Source organism: Coregonus clupeaformis, chromosome 30 (genome assembly GCF_020615455.1).
Source record: "Coregonus clupeaformis isolate EN_2021a chromosome 30, ASM2061545v1, whole genome shotgun sequence".
Lineage (NCBI taxonomy): Eukaryota > Metazoa > Chordata > Actinopteri > Salmoniformes > Salmonidae > Coregonus > Coregonus clupeaformis.
The window spans coordinates 35,876,346-35,892,000 of NC_059221.1; the positions used below are offsets into that span (position 1 = coordinate 35,876,346).

The following is a 15,655-nucleotide window of genomic DNA, read 5'->3' on the forward strand; positions in this document are numbered from 1 at the left end:
AAGTGTTATCAAGAATCTTAGACTGATGTCCAACCCATGTTTTTATTTGTTGTGTTAGAACAAGCAAGGAAAAACTGAAAGTTTACTTTCCTTTTAAAAGAAAGGAAAAAAGCTGTTTCTTTGAAGCTTCCTGTCTCATTATGGTCCACAGAATGACTAACATGAATGCTGTACTGTTAGCACTGAAGGTGCAGAACAGTTTGATTTTAGTAAATGGAAGAAAAAAAAGTCAACTACTGCACAGTGTGTTAATGTTTTCAAAGACACTGAACTTGTGTCAATTCATCTGAACTGTGTATGCATTGACATTAGGGCTGGGCAATATGGAGAAAATCAAATATCACATTTTTGACCTAACACCTTGATGTCGATATTGCAACGATATTGTAAGGTTGACAATTGGTGCATTCACAAAATATCTTCCACATTTAGATTTCGGATAAATAACTATCATATTGTGGATATAATGACTAAGTGGTTAGTTGTCTGTAACTGTATTATCTTATCTAATTATATCCTACAGGTGTTATCTTTCTATTAACTTTTCAGTTACACACAATCTTATAGCAACACTATTGTGATGACACAAACCACTGTCTGTTTCTTTGCGATCCAACTCCTCGTTGACAATCACTGCCGGTACTACTGCACTCTCAGCTGATGTTTCAGGCCTCACTGGAACACTGTCACTGACTAGGGCTGTCTCACTATCATTTTCTTCACTTTGGCCTCCCTCTTGTTCTCTTTCTGATTCCTGCATGGGTGTCCTTGAAGTTAACACAATTGAAATGATGGTCATACTCGCTTATTTGTGTGCACAACAATAAGAGAGACATATTCCCAAAGAAAATAAATTATGCTACCCTTGCATTGCTTTAAGAAGTACATACCCATTGCAGCTCAATCTGTGCAGCTTCATCTCTGAAAAGGGAACTTCCTTCTGACAAGTGATGCAGGGGATGACTGGACCAGAGGCAGGACGTGAGCTCTCCTAACAACAACAACAAATGGCTTTTAATTAATGATTAAAAGTCACCAGTAATCTTTGTTTTGATTATGTATTAAACTAAGTCTCTGTAAATGTATGTACACAATCTAAGGGTAGATCCTGTTGAAGTGGACGTATGTAGATTGTAGCCTGTCCAATCATCGTCGATGGATCTTTCAGATAGGCAAGGGTGTATCCAGTGCTGGGACACTGAAGCAACGCAAGATTTCGACTGCGAGTAGATCCTACAAGTTTTAGAAATTCAAAGCCTCCCCCTTGTTGGAGCTTCGGAAACACTTCCATCAGTTTATTTGTTATAACCATGGGATCGTGGTCATTCCCTGGAGAAAAAAACAAAACAAAATCATAACTCACCTCACCTTAAATTAAGCAAATAAGCCTGTGATAACTATTATTGACACTATGAACACCAATTAAGTTTGAGTCACTATAAAAAGAAATGCAAATAATTTCAACAAGCCACAGACAGTACAAACTTTTTTTACTTTTGGTAAATGCCTAGTTTCGCACTGACCTGAAAATGTTACTTTTGCTCTCCAAGTCCTGAAGTAAGAAGTTCAGCTTTAAACAGTACGCTTGGAATTTTATCCGCATTGTGGTCAGCCAAACAACAGACAGTGTGTGTGTAGCTTCTTCGGCTAACTTGGACTTGTGCTGGTCGTCTCGTCATATTCCTTCTGGCTCCAATGTTATATGGCGCAAAGAGCCTTGCTACCTCCGCTGCAACACAGAAAACGTAACAGCTCAATGGTCACCAGTCAGCTAAAACAGCCTCTACTTCTATCTTGGGATGCTCAAGCCAGCTAACACCATTTAGCCGATTAGCGAACTAGCTAGGTTTATGCTTCCCCCCATTAACAATAAACGTGTCACGCACGAAGCATCATAATACCGCATGCAAATACATGTTCGAGTCGATCTAATTTAACCTACACGTGTGTCCCGAATCATTAAATAGTAGCACACCTGGCTAACATGAAATTACTTAGCTTACCTTGGACAGGTGTACGTGATTGAGCGGCCGGTATCTGCTGTGACTGAGCTGCCGGAGTCACCGGTGCCGCGGGAGCCGTTGGACTTCTGCTCAGAGCTTCCTCAATCAAATTCGCTGCTTCTCTCAGCAGCTCCGGGCAACTTTTAGACATTTTGTCCTGCACCTCACACAGCGTCTCAACATTGGGGCTAGCAGGACCGAGTCTTCTCTTGATTTTTTAGCCGTTGCAATGAAAGTTCTGTTTAACCGTGTAACTAAACCAACGTAGAGGTGAATAGCGCCACCCAGTGTATTGGAATGTGTTCAGTAGCTCTGCATCAATCCATTATCCGGAATTGATTTGTCTTGGCTTGATGCAGAGGGTAACCAATCAGGCGTTAGGTTCCGCCTACCAACTTTTGATGGGTCAGTTTGACAGTTTTAAGTAATTCAGGAAGCACTCCAACGCAGGACCATGAAATGTAAATGTAAATAGTGAAATTATTATATATGTATTTTACATAAAATGAATCGGTATTTGAATTAATTAATGACACATTTAATAACACATTTATGTATTTAATTCTAATTTTAATTAATTAATGACACATTTAAGTAATTATTTAATGGTGTATTTATTTATTTAATTGTGGCACTTTTAGTCCTCCATAATTCTACTGCCATTTACTTTACGTTCGTTCTCTTATCTTGTATTATTTATTATTGTTGTTGCATTGTCGAGAAGGAACCTGCAAGTAAGCATTACGTTGGACAATCTATACCATACATATCCCGTACATCTGACAAATAAAACTTGAAACTACTCCACACGATCATTACTGGCACCATAGGGGACACTCTTCCATGTTAGTAGCAGGTCAACACTAGCTCTGAGGAGAAATGTGTGTCCAGTCTACTGCAAGGCATCTTTCACTATGGATGATAGGACCACAGTGCAGGTCAGAGTGGGAAAACATGCAGCAAGACCAGCTACACTTCCAAACAATATAAACCATACTGCCTCTGCCTGTACCATGCAGAGAATACAGCTGATATTCAATCAAACCCACATCACAGAAAAGTATTGTTCTTGCACCACACAAAAAAACATATATCTATATATCAGTGGTGCGATTGATTATGCCTTGTAAGCAGCATTTATCTAGATTTTGACAAGAGCAGGTTTGATTGACTAACCCTGGTAAATGGCAGACACATTTGAGTTTACAGCTAGAGTGGGCAGCCAGGCATCTCCTTAGAATTGTTCCATGTTGTCTGTGTTTTTTTACTCCCAGTACTGCAACATCACCCAAAGCACAAATGCTGCCAAAGAGCTTCTACAAAAACAGGATTTTCTCCTGAAGATTCCCCTGGTTCCCACATCACATTCATAAGTTTACTTTACTCGAATTCCGTCAAGTGGCAGCATGATACTCCTATAATCTCACGCAGCCCTTAAAAATAGCTAATGTGTGAACGCTCCCCATTTGCAATAAGCCACTTTGTTTGTTGAAAACTCGCCAAGTGGCAGAAAAGCAGCTGCTATCTATGCAGTCTCAAGGGGCTAGTTAATTTTAGAAAGAAAATCTCTTGCAATATGCCAAGGGATTAAGACATTAAAATCCCAGCATGGGAAAATGATAAACCAGTACTCATGGGTTGAAAGTAAAAGGCAGTGGCCTCCCGAGTGGCGCAGCGGTCTAAGGCACTGCATCACAGTGCTTGAGGCGTCACTATAGACACGGGTTCGATACCAGGCTGTGTCACAACCGGCTGTGACTGGGAGTCCCATAGGGCAGCGCACAATTGGCCCAGCATCGTCCGGGTTAGCGGAGGGTTTGGCCGGGGGGGGGCTTTACTTGGCTCATCACGCTCTAGCACCTCCTTTTGGCGGGCCGGGCGCCTGCAAGCTGACTTCGGTCTTCAGTTGAACAGTGTTTCGTCCGACACTTGGTGCAGCTGGCTTCCAGGTTAAGCGGGCGGGTGTTAAGGAGCGTGGTTTGGCAGGTCATGTTTCGGAGGATGCATGACTTGACCGTCACCTCTCCCGAGCCCGTTGGGGAGTTGCAGCGATGAGAAAAAAGAGGGTAAAATACAACAAATACAAAAAAAGAGAAAGGCAATGTGTCTCAAAGCTGAAGAGATGCATGTTCCTTATCATGCTAATCAGGGATTGGATCGCTAAACACAAACAACAGTTGTCTAATGGGATATCTGCACTGCCTTCACTGTAGCCCTTCTCTATTTCCTATTAACGCCAGAAAGTATGATCCTGATTACGGTGGTTCATCACTGGCTGTTAGCGGTGTCTCCCAAGGATGTTTCACTGTTTTCCTTATGTCTCCCTAGAGGGAAATATAGCTACACTGGAACCGGGGAGGTATCTGTGTCTACACCTTGATAAATGTCATTTCCATAGGCAGGCAGGGTAAGCAGCCTAATCCTCCTACTCAAACACACAACCCACTGGGCACAGACGACAGTTCAACGTCTAGTTTTGATTTACATTTTGAGTTGTTAACTAATGTGAATTCAATAAAACATTTCACCATGTCATAGGATTTAGGTCAAAGGCTGGATGAAGAAAAGACAAAATCCTCTTACGTTGATTTCTTTTTTTTTTTTACATCCAAATCAGTTTTCCATGTTGGTTTAACATCCTCACATTACATTTTTTTGTGAAATGATGTTGATTCAACCATTTGTTTCCCAGTGGGAAGGTGGATCTGTACCTCAAGGCTCAGGCTCTTGAGAGGAGATGTACAGTTGAAGTCGGAAGTTTACATACACTTAGGTTAGAGTCATTAAAACTATTTTTTAACCACTCCACAAATGTCTTGTTAACAAACTATCGTTTTGGCAAGTCGGTTAGGACATCTACTTTGTGCATGACACAAGTAATTTTTCCAACAATTGTTTACAGACAGATTATTTCACTTATAATTCACTGTATCACAATTCCAGTGGGTCAGAAGTTTACATACACTAAGTTGACTGTGCCTTTAAACAGCTTGGAAAATTCTAGAAAATGATGTCATGGCTTTAGATAGGCTTCTGATAGGCTAACTGACATAATTTGAGTCAATTGGAGGTGTACCTGTGGATGTATTTCAAGGCCTACCTTCAAACTCAGTGCCTCTGTCACGCCCTGGCTCTGGGGACTCTTATATGTTGAGCCAGGGTGTTAGTTTCTATGTTTAGTGTTCTATGTTCATGTTCTAGTTCATGTGTTTCTATGTTGGCCGGGGTGGTTCCCAATCAGAGGCAGCTGTGGCTTGTTGTCTCTGATTGGGAACCATACTTAGGCAGCCTGTTTTGCACTTGTCATTTGTGGGATCTTGTTCCGGAGAGGTTTGTGTTTGTTAACCTTAGGACTTCACGTATTGTTTTGTTGTTTTGTAGTGTTTAAAGTACTCATTAAAAGATGTACGCATATCACGCTGCGCCTTGGTCTGCTTCTTACGACGATCGTGACAGAAGATCCCACCATACAAGGACCAAGCAGCGTGTGCAGGAGCAAACGCCGGGTAAGGAGCTGGAGAGGTTGGCGATGGCCCAGGTGGGCCAATGGTGGTCCTGGGAGGACATGTTCGCGGGCAAAGGGCCATGGGCTAAAGTTAAAGCCCTGGCGAGAGAGGAGGTACGGCGCCAACAGTGTCGTCGTCGGACAGGCGAGAGGCAACCCCAATAAAAAAATTTGGGGGGGCACACGGCATGGACGACGGGGCTGCTGGAGGCAGCTACAGGGCGAGATTGTGGACTAGGAAAGAAGGCCACCAGGTTACGGGGGCCATTGGTCATTAGAGGGAAGGAGAGTGTAGAGGCACGGCGAGAGGTACTGGGGTGTGTTACCAGTCCGGTCCGGCCCGTTCCTGATCCCTGCACAAGGCCAGTGGTGTGTGTTCCCAGTACGGTCCGGCCTGTTCCTGTCCCTCGCACCAAGCCTGTGATGCGCGTCGCCAGCCCGGCCCGGCCTGTTCCTGCCCCTCGCACCAAGCCTGTGGTGCGCATCGCCAGCTTGGCCCGGCCTGTCCCTGCCCTCGCACCAAGCCTGTGGTGCGCGTCGCCAGCCCGGCCCGGCCTGTTCCTGCCCCTCGCACCAAGCCTGGGGTGCGCGTCACCAGCCTGGCCCGGCCTGTTCCTGCCCCTGGCACCAAGCCTGGGGTGCGCGTCGCCAGCCCGGCCCGGCCTGTTCCTGCCCCTCGCACCAAGCCTGTGGTGCGCATCGCCAGCCCGGCCCGGCCTGTTCCTGCCCCTCGCACCAAGCCAGTGGTGCGCGTCGCCAGCCCGGCCCGGCCTGTTCCTGCCCCCTCGCACCAAGCCTGTGGTGCGCGTCGCCAGCCCGGTCCGGCCTGTTCCTGCTCCCCGCACCAAGCCTGTGGTGCGAGTCGCCAGCCCGGCCCGGCCTGTTCCTGCTCCCCGCACCGAGCCTGTGGTGCGCATCGTCAGCCCGGTCCGGCCCGTTCCTGCTCCCGCGCACCAAGCCAGTGGTGCGCGTCGTCAGCCCGGTCCGGCCCGTTCCTGCTCCCGCGCACCAAGCCAGAGGTGCGCGTCGTCAGCCCGGTCCGGCCCGTCCCTGCTCCCCTTTGGGGGGGTACTGTCACGCCCTGGCTCTGGGGACTCTTATATGTTGAGCCAGGGTGTTAGTTTCTATGTTTAGTGTTCTATGTTCATGTTCTAGTTCACGTGTTTCTATGTTGGCCGGGGTGGTTCCCAATCAGAGGCAGCTGTGGCTTGTTGTCTCTGATTGGGAACCATACTTAGGCAGCCTGTTTTGCACTTGTCATTTGTGGGATCTTGTTCCGGAGAGGTTTGTGTTTGTTAACCTTAGGACTTCACGTATCGTTTTGTTGTTTTGTAGTGTTTAAAGTACTCATTAAAAGATGTACGCATATCACGCTGCGCCTTGGTCTGCTTCTTACGACGATCGTGACAGCCTCTTTGGGAGCAATTTCCAAATGCCTGAAGGTACCACGTTCATCTGTACAAATAATAGTACACAAGTATAAACACCATGGGACCACGCAGCCATCATACCGCTCAGGAAGGAGACGCGTTCTGTCTCCTAGAGATGAACATACTTTGGTGAGAAAAGTGCAAATCAATCACAGAACAACAGCAAAAGACCTTGTGAAGATGCTGGAGGAAACAGGTACAAAAGTATCTATATCCACAGTAAAACGAGTCCTATATTATTTTATTTTTTTTGACACAACCTGCAAGGTCGCTCAGCAAGGAAGAAGCCACTGCTCCAAAACCGCCATAAAAAAGCCAGACTATGGTTTGCAACTGCACATGGGGACAAAGATCATACTTTTTGGAGAAATGTCCTCTGGTCTGATGAAACAAAAATAGAACTGTTTGGCCATAATGACCATCGTTATGTTTGGAGGAAAAAGGGGAAGGCTTGCAAGCCAGAGAACACCATCCCAACCGTGAAGCACGGGGGTGGCAGCATCATGCTGTGGGGGTGCTTTGCTGCAGGAGGGACTGGTGCACTTCACAACATAGATGGCATCATGAGGAAGGAAAATTATGTGGATATGTTGAAGCAACATCTCAAGACATCAGTCAGGAAGTTATAGCTTGGTTGCAAATGGGTCTTCCAAATGGACAATGACCCCAAGCATACTTCCAAAGTTATGGCAAAATGGCTTAAGGACTACAAAGTCAAGATATTGGAGTGGCCATCACAAAGCCCTGACCTCAATCCTATAGAAAATGTGTGGGCTGAACTGAAAAAGCGTGTGCGAGCAAGGAGGTCTACAAACCTGATTCAGTTACACCACCTCTGTCAGGATGAATTGGCCAAAATTCACCCAACTTATTGTGGGAAGCTTGTGGAAGGCTACCCGAAACGTTTGATCCAAGTTAAACAATTTAAAGGCAATGCTACCAAATACTAATTGAGTGTATGTAAACTTCTGACCCACTGGGAATGTGATTAAATAAATAAAAGCTGAAATAAATCATTCTCTCTACTATTATTCTGACATTTCACATTCTTAAAATAAAGTGGTGATCCTAACTGACCTAAGACAGGGAATATTTACTAGGATTAAATGTCAGGAATTGTGAAAAACTGAGTTGAAATGTATTTGCCTAAGGTGGATGTAAACTTCCGACTTCAACTGTAGTCCTGTCCTAGCCATGCTCCCTTTAACTGATGTGAAATCCCTCTACGTTCACTTTGCCAAAGAGAACAGGGCTTAACGCCACCATGCATTTTGCAGGTCTGTCGCATTCTGTCGTTCCACTCGGGTATTTGTAGAGAGACAGTAGTCTGTTATGATGGGGAGAGAGCAGACAGACAGACTCTGTACATGAATCAGGCATTCTATCCTTCCTGGTCTGTCCGTTTTTTTATGGTGCTGTGGGACTTCAGTGGGATTGTATAGGTTGGGATTCAAATCAAATATGATTAAATAACAACAGGAAAAATAAAAGAACACAGAAAAATATATAGCTGACGGACTACAGTGGCATTTTGGCCTGCATGGTAGTCTGTGAGCTCAGTCGACAGCCAGTTCCAGGTGAATAACAATCGAGGCTGTTTGAGGGATCATGTTCAAAACCCCTGCAGGATTGGAGTACAGTATGCTTGGCCAACCACCTCTGCCTTGAGCAGGGGCCAGTCTTCAAAACACCCAGCCAGGGATAGAGGCTACACATGCCAGGGTTCCCCCCGCTGGTTCCTCAGTTGTATACAAACCGGAACAAACACCGGAGATAAAAAATGGGACTAAAACACCTTAAGCCAACCTGACAACAAGAAACATTCCAATGTCAGTGGGATTTGTGTCATATTGGAAGTTGAGGAAGAGGAAGAGAAGCCGCTTTTAAAAGACCCCTTAAGGCCCTTGCATTGTGGAGACAAACTGTTCCCCCTCCGCACTCTGTGACTCCACTTTCTGGAAGATAGGGACATTTATATTGGCTGAAAAAGTGACATTTGCTGGTTTTGAGAGCTGCTTAAGGGGATGCTTCCTAGGTGGGCACCGCTGATAAAACAACAGCCAGGAGTGTAGGGAGGGGAAAAACAGTATGAAAAGGAAGATGGCAGAAATCAGAGTGAGGGCAGGATTTTCCCTGACGTTTTTATTTCCACTTATGCAAAGTTACACCAGCATCACCACCAGGAATGTAAGTTTGAACAGCAGTAACCCATACATGACTTAGGTTACATTTCTTACTTCCTTCCTCCTATAGGCCTACAGTAAGCCATGGGTGCTGTTTGTCTGGCTGTCTCCCCTGTTATGGGCTTATAAGAAGCTTACTCTGTTTATGAGGTATCTAATGCATTCCAGAGACATTATCAGAGCTGCTGTATGGGCAGGGAGCACCAGCATTCACACCACATTCTCCTGCGTCAGCTCCACTAAAGAACACCATGTCCCCTGACATGATGAGAGAGACAGCAAGATAAAAGGATGAGAGAGAGAGAGAGAGAGAGAGAGAGAGAGAGAGAGAGAGAGAGAGAGAGAGAGAGAGAGAGAGAGAGAGAGAGAGAGAGAGAGAGAGAGAGAGAGAGCGCAAGCGCAAGGTAGTCTGGAGGCTGTTTTCAAGGCATAGCCGATGGACTTTTAAATTGTGCCTGGTTTCCTAAGTGGTCGAAGTGAATGGTCGGGTGAGTTTACCGACAGACTTCAACTTCGTGACCGTCACAGAGAATTATGCTCAGAGATACGCTGCTGCTGCACTGTGAGAGCACACTACTCTTATATAACATGGATATGCCATTATTGCTTACTTATTTACATTAACATTTTAGTCATTTAGCAGACGCTCTTATCCAGAGCGACTTACAGTTAGTGAGTGCATACATTTTCATACTGGCCCCCCGTGGGAACTGATCTATGCCTTCAGCCCAGTATACAGGGCGCAGCAGCACAACTGTTCCAGTACATCAACCCATGGGCGTATTTAGTGATTTGGAGGCCCCAGGCAGAGGCCAGTCTGAGGCCCCCCCTCCCATACATTTCTATGGGATTTATAATAAAGACATGTAATTTAACTGTAAAAATGTATTATATGCCATGAATACAACCAGTCATAATGTTTTCATCTGATTCTCAAACAAATCACTTCAAGAAGTAGGTTACCTTCGTACGTTCATCCAAAAATTATCCCAGCATATGAATAGTACACCCACTAACTTTCCTTAAATTCGCAAGTGGCTGAAACTATCTCACCGGAGAAAGCATCCGATCGAGCGTGACATCGCCCCTCTGTCTTATTATATGTAGCCCATGTATCTGACGCTGTATGACATGCCATACTCTTTTTGGCCAGACAGCATCAGATACATGGGCTACACATGAATGTCCTCTGCCTCTACATCGATGGCAGTATTATCAGCAGCACTGGTCTTTTTACTAAAGAAATGCGTATTGTCTAAAGAGTCTAAGGGCAAGGGCTGGGTTTCTAGTAAGGTAACATATGGAATCCTTTTAAAGATGGTCATAACAAGGATCATGTAGGTATAAAAAATATATATACACTGAACAAAAATATAAATGCAACATGTAAAGTGTTGTTCCCACGTTTCATAACAAAAAAACAAAAAATACTTCAGAAGCTTATTTCTATCAAATTTTGTGCACAAATTTGTTTACATCTCTGTAAGTGAGCATTACTCCTTTGCCAAGATAATCCATCCACCTGACAGGTGTGGCATATCAAGAAGCTGATTAAACAGCATGATCATTACACAGGTGCACCTTGTGCTGGGGACAATAAAAGGCCACTTTAAAATGTGCAGTTTTGTCACACAACACAATGCCACAGATGTCTCAAGTGTTGAGGGAGCTTGCAATTGGCATGCTGACTGCAGGAATGTCCACCAGAGCTGTTGCCAGAGAATTCAATGTTCATTTCTCGACCACAAGCTGCCTCACAACCTCAGACCACGTGTAACCATGCCAGCCCAGGACCTCCACATCCGGCTTCTTCACCTGCAGGATCGTCTGAGGGGGGGTGGGTGCTGAGGAATATTTTTTCTACATGTTTTATTTTTTTTATACCCAGCTCATGAGGCCCCTTGATGATGTGAGGCCTAATGCAATTGTCTCTTTTGCCTAATGGTAAGTCCGCCAGTGCATCAACTCTAAAAATGTGACACTGAAGAGCAGGTATGATGAAATATGCTGTGAAGTCATGTGAAGGTCTGGGATACAGGCAGGAAAACAGACACTAAACACCATCACACCACATACCATTAAGAAATAGTTAAAAGGGAGTATTGGGCTGAGATATGACAGCATTGGCCAGAAGCAGGGTAAAACAGATTGATGGTCCATTGTCCCTGCCCTGGTGGCTGGGGGGGACTGGTGGGGTGGGGCGATTGCCTGTGTAATGGTGGATCTGGGATTCCGGAGAGGAGAGCTACATGGAGACAGATGGGGCCTTGTCTGCAGTGACCTTGCTGAGCTGTTTTCTCCGTCAATAAAGGTGCCAGGGCCGTTAACATGGGGGATACTTCAAAGACACCGTTTACATGAGTGACAGTCACATAATTAAGGCAGAGAAAAATGTCACCCAAATAGAGGCAACAAGGTAAACAGAGGTGGTGGGTGTGTGTGTGTGCGAGTGTGAAAGAGAGAAAGACATGCCCTCCTTTGACACACACACACACAAGTGCTACAAAGAGCTGCAGCCGTTTAATTTCACAGTGAAATGTCCTCGCCTTTCCCCGACTTCACAGCAACCGTTGACACATGTTAATGTCTGCACCAAAATTATACCTGACTCACTTGCTCACTGTTCCGCAGCCTATGCATAGCACATAAAATGTTTCTCAACGTCTTAGCTGTGTTTATTTCACACATTATTTATCCAACCACACTTTTCTTCATGAAATAAATAGTGGCTCTGTGTGTTTCAGAGATTTGTAAAAACCAGCATAAATCCAGTGACCTCAGGAGCGGACGGCAACACAGGAGTCATCCCAGGAAATATGGTCCAGGAAGCAATCTGGCAGGTCACTGCTGTTACTCACTGCCAGCCAGCTGGAGAGAGATAAAGAAATAATCAAACAGAGGGGCGAGGGCCAACTTCAGCTGGACTACACTGACAGATAGGCTCCCACTCCTTTTCTACGGCACTCCTCTCTTATTCACCCCGTAATCCCACAACTCTCACTGATGACATTTGCTTTCTTAAAAAAGGCTTTAGTGATGAATGATTGTGAGGATTTGGGTGAAACAGGGGTGGGGAGTACTCTTTGTTATTGTTATAAATTAAGGATTCTAGCTTTAATTAATGATTGGCAAGTTCTAGCATGGTGGTATTAGTTGTATTCCCCATAGTCTATAGTCTTCTCTTTTCTCCCTTCATCCCCTTTTTCTTATCTCTCATTAGCCTGGTCCGGTGATGAGGGTTAGGCCTTGCAGCTGGAAACTCATCTATTTAAAAAGTGGGGTTTCATTTTGGATAGACATTTTAATAATGAAGAACAGCGTAAATCCCCCAAGTGCCCTTGTGCCGTGGCAACACTCACACACAACAGCGTGTGGATTGGCAGCTGGTAATCATTGTGTAAACACTCAAAAAACAAAGTTAATCTAAGCCTGGGGCCACTCCCCGGGCCGGCCAGCCTCTTCGATTTACTGGGCTTTGTGATTTGTTCTGGGATATGAGAAATAAGGAGAAACTCCTTGTGGCCTTGTAGCCCGATTTGATTGTAGAAACATGTTGGACCTTGTAAAAGGATGGGAAATGAGGCGAGGGAGGGCTTTGTCCGTATTTACAAATTGATGGCTGCAATCTTATTGAAAATCTGATAATGCAATTTGGTGAGCGTAATGGCGGTCCTCTGCAGGCTACAATCACTCTCACTCACTGATTTATTTCGCTACTCGGTTATTCTTTCTCTTTCTCCCTCAGCATGACACAGAAAGCAGTGTAAAATAGTCTCTGTTTTGGAACCTGCACCCCAACATCACTTTTCTGTCCTCTGCCTTTTTGTTTCAATTAGACCTACGGTCTGAGAGCAGGTTGGATGTTCATTGAGAATCAATGCTGGTGATCTATTGAAGAAGAACTTGGAAGAAGAAATGTAGGTGTCACGTTCGTCGTGTAAAGGATTGGACCAAGGTGCAGTGTGGTATGCTTACATGTTTAATGTTAATAATAAACACTTGACAAAATAACAAAGTAACTGAACGTGAAGTTCTAAAGGCTATACATCAAACAAGCCAAACAAAAACAAGATCCCACAACTAAAGGTAGGCAAAATGGCTACCTAAGTATGATCCTCAATCAGAGACAACGATCGACAGCTGCCTCTGATTGGGAACCACACCTGGCCAACATAGATATAGATAACATAGATCTACACATAGATATTCACACCCTGACCAAACCAACTAGAGATCTCTATGTCAGGGCGTGAGAGTACCCCACCCCCCCCAAAGGTGCGGACTCCGGCCGCAAAACTGACTCCTTAGGGGAGGGTCCGGGTGGGCATTTAGCCTCGGTGGCGGCTCCGGCTCCGGGCGCGACGTCACCCTTACTGTCCTCTCCTTTTCTGGCTCCCCGTTGCACACCTGGTCTGGTCTGGACCCCGGCGCGATGCTTCCCCTCTCAGTCCTCCTACGATGCACCAAGCCCTGTCTGGACCCTGGTGTGGGAGGCACCGACCCTGGAGAGGGGCTGACATCTGGGCCTGGACCGGCAATCCTCCCGTGATGCACCAAGCCCTATCTGGACCCTGGTGTGGGAGGCCCCGACCCTGGAGAGGGGTTGACGTCTGGTTCTGGCTCTGCAGTCCTCCCGCGATGCACCAAGTCCTGTCTGGACCCTGGTGTGGGAGAGTAGACGACCGGACCCGGACTGGGCACCGGTGGAGCAGACTGCTCTGGCACTGGAGTGGAGCCGCTGACTGGAGCTGAACTGGACCCCGGTGGAGCGGACTGCTCTGGCTCTGGACTGGAGCAGCTGACCGGGGCTGGACTAGGCACCGGAGGAGCGGACTGCTCTGGCATTGGACTGGAGCAGCTAACCGGAGCTGGACTGGGCACCGGTGGAGCGGACTGCTCTGGCACTGGAGTAGAGCAGCTGTCCGGAGCTGGACTGGGCACCGGTGGAGCGGACTGCTCTGGCACTGGAGTGGAGCAGCTAACCGGAGCTGGACTAGGCACCGGTGGAGCGGACTGCTCTGGCAACGGGCCGTGCCGGATTGGAGACACGCACCACTGGTTTGGTGCGAGGAGCAGGCACGGGCCATGCCGGACTGGAGACACGCACCACTGGTTTGGTGCGGGGAGCAGGCACGGGCCGTGCCGGACTGGAGACACGTACCACTGGTTTGGTGCGAGGAGCAGGCACGGGCCGTGCCGGACTGGAGACACGCACCACTTGTTTGGTGCGAGGAGCAGGCATGGGCCGTGCCGGACTGGAGACATGCACCACTGGTTTGGTGCGAGGAGCAGGCACAGGCCATACTGGACTGGAAACACGCACCACGGGTCTGTGAAGGCGCCCTGGCGGCACAGTGCGCAACGCCGGCGCATAGCCTGGTGCCTGCACGGTCACACGCTCCTCAAAGCGAGTGCGGGGAGTTTGCTCTGCTCTGCAACCTGGCTTCGCCAGCCTCTGCTCTAAGTACTGAGCTCTCTGCTGCTGAAGGGTTAACTCCTCTCTCAGCTTCTCCTGTTGCCTGGCCAACTCCTCTCTCAGTGCATCCACTGACTCCTTCTCCCTGTGAGCCTCCTGTAGCGCCTCCCTCTGAAGGGAGCTCTCCTGCTAACAGTCCCCGCAATGTGGTGGTCTCCTCTCTCAGAGAGCTGAGCTGCAGGTCTTGGAGGGCCTCTATCATAGCGGCCCCCTCCTCCTCCACAGTCAGCCTTTTCACGGCCTCCTGCTGCTTCGTCGACCACCCTGTGTGCCCCCCCAAAGAAAACGTTATCGGGGTTGCCTCTCGGGCTTCATTCGTCGTCGGCACCTTCGGCGTCGCCGTTGATCCTCTCCTGCTTGGGCTTCTTCCTCCTTCCAGGGTCCTTTACCAGCCAATATCTCCTCCCATGTCCAAAATGTCTTCCCCACCTGTGTCCAGGGTGTCTTCTCCTCCTGGCCACGCTGCTTGGTCCGTTGGTGGTGGGATCTTCTGTCACGTTCGTCGTGTAAAGTATTGGACCAAGGTGCAGCGTGGTATATGTACATGTTTAATGTTAATAATAAACACTTGACAAAATAACAAAGCAACTGAACGTGAAGTTCTAAAGGCTATACATCAAACAAGCCAAACAAACAGAAAAAAGATCCCACAACTAAAGGTAGGCAAAATGGCTACCTAAGTATGATCCCCAATCAGAGACAACGATCGACAGCTGCCTCTGATTGGGAACCACACCCGGCCAACATAGATGTAGATAACATAGATCTACACATAGATATTCACACCCTGACCAAACCAACTAGAGATCTCTATGTCAGGGCGTGACAGTAGGGGCACAGCCCTTTCAAAGCTCTTATAAAATGGGAGGTTTGTAAGTCTATTCAGAGTAAGTAGTATATTTTGGAAGATGCACTTGGGCAACAGGGAGTTAGAATCGATGGCCCTTTACTGACAGAGCTGGATGGGTTCTTCATACATCGTCACATAATTTCTCTGTTTTGTGGTTGACTTTTTGGAGACCAGTTTCTTTGTCATTGTAGCTAAATGAGTGGGTCCT

The 15,655-nt window shown here is 46.8% G+C and overlaps 1 long non-coding RNA gene across 1 annotated transcript; it reads right to left on the reverse strand.

Moving 5' to 3' along the window:
• Window positions 1-338: 338 nt before the first annotated feature.
• On the reverse strand, window positions 339-2,402 carry LOC121546527. The gene is made up of 5 exons (XR_006657628.1): window positions 2,004-2,402; window positions 1,524-1,729; window positions 1,091-1,329; window positions 891-991; window positions 339-767 (listed from the first exon to the last, which is right to left on the reverse strand). It is a non-coding gene; the product is annotated as an uncharacterized LOC121546527 (long non-coding RNA).
• Between the last annotated feature and the right edge of the window lie 13,253 nt (window positions 2,403-15,655).